This window comes from Triticum dicoccoides, chromosome 6B (assembly GCF_002162155.2).
Source record: "Triticum dicoccoides isolate Atlit2015 ecotype Zavitan chromosome 6B, WEW_v2.0, whole genome shotgun sequence".
Classification (NCBI taxonomy): Eukaryota; Viridiplantae; Streptophyta; class Magnoliopsida; order Poales; family Poaceae; genus Triticum; species Triticum dicoccoides.
Genome location: NC_041391.1, coordinates 163,350,740 through 163,356,739, shown reverse-complemented (window position 1 = coordinate 163,356,739; position 6,000 = coordinate 163,350,740).

Here is a 6,000-nt window from a genome sequence, read left to right as displayed (position 1 = left end):
AAAGAAACAAGCTTCGTTTACTAATCTGCTCCTAAGTCAAATTTTACAGAAGCAAAAACTTGTTTGAGTAGGTTAAACAAAAAGAGGGTTTCGAGACGAAACTCTAGGCGCTTGAATCGCCTGATTCCGATAGACGAGCGAAAAGTTATACTAGAACGAAAATCGGATCAGAAACCGCGATCAGAAATAATCGTGGAAAATCCGAGAAAAAGAAAAACTGACTAACGGATTAACGAACGGACGTTCGTTAACAGAACCTAAACGGTGAACTCGTCTGTTAAAACGAACGAACGAGCGAACTCTCGCTAAATAAATAAACCGGAAAAAAATAAAATAAACCAATCTAATCTAAAAAACGAAAACTAGGGTTTTCTAAAAAAACCGGATCGGTTTTCTTTAGAAAACCGGGCGACGGGGCGGCTACCTCGGCTCGGGCTCCGACGAGGCTCCGGCGGTGTCCGGCGGGGCTGCGGGGGTGGCGGCGGCTGACGGCGGGGGCGGCTCCTGGCGGCGGGGCGGCTCCGGCTTCGGGGCTCCAGGGGGGCCCCAGGTCGGTATTTAAAGGGGGGGTGGCGGTGGCTTGCGGGTAAGGATGGCAATTTTATCCATGGACATGGATATCCATGGATATCCGACTCGAATGGATAGGGTTTGGATATGATTTTGTGTCCATGGGCGGCGCCCAAACCCGACCCGATTGTACGTGGTAGGGCATGGATATAATCTTGTATCCATGGATATACCCAAACCCGACCCGGTAGTATGACTTAATGGGAAAAAAATCTGCTATCCCTGCCCCACGTTCACATGTCCCACTGCAATTTTACACTTTTTTTATCTAAAACATGCATAAGAAATTACACAATCCCCATCGTAATTTTTATAAGTTGATAGTCAATCCCCTCCGTAACATACTCCAACACCCCTTCCCTTATTTTTATCTCCCTCTTAAATGACTCTCATTCTCATATGTTAGAAAAATACTAAATGAACTTAGGTTGTTATTGGATGTTGATTTACCATAAGTGAAGCCTAGCCTGCCACGAGGTGAAGAATGGAAGAGTTTATGTTAATATTGTGTTAAGTCTTATTTATATGTGTCGGGAGGACCCAATGGATATCCAGTGGATATGGATATCCATCGGATTTGGACATGGACATAATTTTTCACCCATGGATTTTTTTCATGGGCGGGCAAAGATTGTCTTCATGGATATGGATATGGATTTGATATTGTTCAACTCGATCCAAACCCGACCCATTGCCATCCTTACTTGCGGGAGGGGGTGGTGGCGGTGTGGACCTCTCGGACTAGGGCGGCGGCGGCGATCAGGACTCCGATCCCGATTCGGAGCGGGAGGCGGCGGTGGCGCGGGCCGGCTCGGCTGGGCCTTCGGCCTAGTCGGGCGCACAGACTTTTTTTAAAAATAATTCTGTCGAACAGAAAAAAAATCCTAGAAAATAAAATCTAAATCTAAAAATTCCAAAACAAATTTTCACCGTCTAAGTAAAATATTTAGAACAAGATGAACATTTTCTTGGCCCTAAAATGCAGTTTTGAAAAACGTCCAATTTTTCATAAATCAAATAAAATAGCCAAAAACTCCGAAATAAAAACTTATTTGATTTTTTCATTAAATCCTCAATATTTCTTTATTTTGGGAAAGTCATTTTATTCCCTCTCTCATATTTTTTTTGTAATAGAAATAACTGAAGATAAAATAAATAAAATCAAATGATCCTATTTTCAAAATTCGAGAAAACTCAAATATGAAAATATCGAAATCCCCAACTCTCTCCGAGGGTCCTTGAGTTGCGTAGAATTTCTAGGATCAGGCCAAAAGCAATAAAACATGATATGCAATGATGATCTAGTGTATAACATTCCCAATTGAAAATTTGGGATGTTACACTCCTGTTAGTATCAATTTGCTGTCATCCAAACACTGTCGCTATGTTGTTGCAGCTATATTTACCTTCCTCATAAAATGTTGAATTTGTTATTTATTCTACATGAGTAAGAACCTGTAGCGTTATTGTAGTTAATTATAGCTTCTGATGTTTTAGAATTTGGTTGTTGTCTCAGTAGCAATTAATTCATTTGCACATTGGATTTTTTGAGAAGATATGCCATAATTAACATGTTTCTTCAGTTTTTCAAAATAAGCATTGGTGATTTTCTATGTTTCTATAAACCCATTTCCCCTACAATTGTTACTGATCTAGTTTAAATATTATAGGATGAACGCAAGTGTTCTTATTTGGAGTGGGTTGATCAAGAGTGGCCACAGTCTTTGAAGATGTGCCTAGCAAAGCTCTGGAGCATGTATGAGGAACAGAACAGAGGTAGCTTAGAGAAAGTTTTGTCAACGCTGAAGAATATTTGAAGATGCGAGATAAAAAGAGAAAGGTGGAGAATGAGCTCAGATTTTTTAAATCAGACTTTGCTAAGATGGTGTTAGCGAAGGAGGAGGCACTTTCCCAGTTGGCCAGTGCAAAACAGGTTCTTACTGAACTGAAAGTAGAGGTGGATAAGACGAGCCTGAATGATCTCGATTAGGGAAATGAATATATTGTTCTTATGAAGTTGAACTAGCTATATGTTGTACTGTGTTGTTTTCAGGTAGCTATTGTACTGTGATGTTAAAATATAATTATGTTCCTGATATGAGATTGGCAAACAGTTGTTCGGTATGAAATGTGAATTTGCATAATACTGGAATTATTAATTGTAAACTAATAAACCTGCTAAATGTGTCATGAAACTTTGCAAACGGTTCTAGCAGTAAAAGCGCTGGTGATGGATAGCCTAGTGCCACACAGTTTTCTTCATCCAATCTTGTGTGATGTAGTTGATAAAAGCAAACCGTTAACCAAGGTAGAGCGTGTGTGATAGTTACACCTATCACACACGAGCCTATAAACAAACCTGTGTGGGATGTACATACGAATGGAAACGTTTTCTCTGGATTGACTGTGTGGGATGTACATACGAACGGAAACGTTTTCCCTGGATTGACTGTGTAAGATGTACATTCGAACGGAAACGTTTTCCCTGGATTGACTGTGTGGGATGTACATACGAACGGAAATGTTTTCCCTGGATTGACTGTGTGGGATGTACATAAGAACGGAAATGTATTCCTTGGATTGACTGTGTGTGATATACATACGAACGGAAATGTTTTTCTGGGATTCACCATGTAGGATGTACATATGAACGGAGATGATTGGGTTTCGGTGCCTCGCTTGATCGCACACTAGCTCATTTTGCCCCAGCCTATGTGCCAGGAGGGCCTATCCCGACGGTTTCTGGGTCATGTGCGAAGGACCCCCCCCCCCCTATCGCCCACACTCACTTGGCGAAGGTTCCAAATGTCATCGCGGAAAGGGGTTAAAAATTGTTTGTATAGCACCAACGCGTACTAATGTGCTTTCTTAATGTTAAATACATATTCCTTCGACCATGAGATCATGCAACTCCCGGATATCGGAGGAATACCTTGTGTACTATCAACTGTCACAACATAACTGGGTGATCATAAAGGTGCTCTAGAGGTATCTCCGAAGGTGTCTGTTGAGTTGGCGTGAATCGAGATTGGGATTTGTCACTCCGTATGACGGAGAGGTATCTATGGGCCCTCACGGTAATACGACATCACAAGAAGCTTGCAAGCAAAGTGACTAAGGAGTTAGTTGCAAAATGATGTACTACGGAACGAGTAAAAAGACTTGCCGGTAACGAGATTGAACTAGGTATTGAGATACCAACGATCGAATCTCGGGCAAGTAACATACCGACAGACAAAGGGAACTACGCATGTTGTCATAAAGATTTGATCGATAAAGATCTTCGTAGAATATGTAGGAACCAATATGGGCATCCAGGTCCCGCTATTGGTTATTGACCGGAGAGGCGTCTCGGTCATGTCTACATCATTCTCGAACCCGTAGGGCCCGCACGTTTAACGTTCGTTGACGATATATTATTATATGAGTTATGTGATTTGGTGACCGAACGTAGTTCGGAGTCTCGGATGAGATAACGGACATGACATGGAGCTCCGAAATGGTCCGGAGGTAAAGATGGATATATAGGATGATGGTATTTGGTCTCCGGAAAGGTTTCAGAATGCACCGGGTATTTATCGGATCACCGAAAGAGGTTCCGAGGAGGCCACGGGGAGTTAGTGGGCTTAACGGGACAAGTATAGGGGAGCACACCAGCCCACAAGGGGCTAGCGCGCCCCACCTCATGGCGGCAGCCCTAGGGAAGGAAGGGAAGAGGGCCATCCCCCTCTTACCTTCTATTCCACGTGAGAAAAAGGAAAGGGGGCGCCTCCCCTCCTGCCTTCTCCCCTGCGCCATAGGAAGGAAAGGGGGCGCACCTAGAGTAGGAGCCCAGGGCGTCCCTAGGGCTGCCTCCCCTCCCCCCGCCTCCACCTATATATAGTGAGGAGGGAGAGGGGCAACACACACCACGATCCCCAAGCCGTGTGTGTCTCCCCCTCTCCCTCTAGTTCTAGTTTCTCCTCCTTCCACATCTGTAGTGCTTGGCGAAGCCCTGTGGAATAGTTTCACCACCACTGTCACCATACCGTCGTGCTTCCAGAACTCATCTACTACTTCGCCTCTCTTGCTGGATCTAGAAGACGAGGACGTCACCGAGCTGAACGTGTATGCTGAACGCGGAGGTGTCGTATGTTCGGTACTTGATCAGGACGGATCGTGAAGGTGTACGACTACATCAACCGCGTTGATAAACGCTTCCGCTTAGCGATCTACAAGGGTATGTAGATGTTCTCCCCCTCTCATAGGTATGCATCTCCATGGACAGATCTTGCATGTGCGTAGAAATTTTTTTGTTTTCCATGCAACGTTCCCCAACACTAGGGTCCCATTGATATGCGTGTACGCTATCGAGCGGTAGGTACCATGTCGTGTGGTGACGCAATTTGGTAGGATGCAACGCACCCCACTGGAGGATACCAACACTGGTGGTTTTGACCTTATAGGTGAGCGACTTAACCTCTATGTTTTCTTATGGTTTGTTGTTAGAAGTCGCAATGATTTCCTAATCTACAAGCTACAAGACAATGACCTTGATCCATCGAAAACACTTTGGCAAGTGACGAAAGTAATTTTGAGTCTAGCATAATCCTTAAGTAACCATAACCTTGATCCACATCCTGGTTTTGTCACTAACTTCAAGCCAACCATAATCTAGTAGTCTTTGTCACTAACTTTGAGCCGACCATAATCTAGTATAGTCTTTGTCACTTGATCGAAGTAAATATATATTTCACTCTCTTTGTTGTTGCAGAAGTTCATGATGTGTTGCCGAAAGCTAGTAAGCATGCTTGGATGCACTAGCTCGGTTGATGTGTATGCTCCTAGCCCGTCAATACACACTAGTGGACATATCGTCACTTCCCCGAGCCATGCTGGCGCAGGTTCCGTTAGCCATGCTGCCTTGTTGTCTCGCCATGTTGAGAAGTCCGGGGAAGATGAGGAAGAAGCGGAAGTTGAGCCAGATGAGGGAAGTGACGATGGTCACTTACTTCCCTTCTAGTATTCAGGCACGTCGACCTTGGTGCTGAGCTTCAGAACTTATGTTGGCTATGTTGAACTATTTGCTACGTTGGATATGCTATTTATTTGTGTGTGATGCATATTGTGATGTGTGATACTATTTATATTCAGTATTAAAATTATAGAATATTAAAATTTTAGAGAAAGAGAACTCTAGAATTATAGGGTAGATTACCGTATCGCCAGGGACCTTTCAAGTAGAGTTACATGCCTTACCACCGAGAATATTTTGTTACGGCGGTACAGTATAATACTCCCTCTGTAAACTAATATAAAAGCATTTAGATTACTAAAGTAGTGATCTAAACGCTCTTATATTTGTTTACGAGTTAGTACCTAGGTTTCAAGGGTTAAACCTAAGGCCGGCTGACCGACCGTCTCCTCTGCCGTCATCCTTATCGCCAGAGT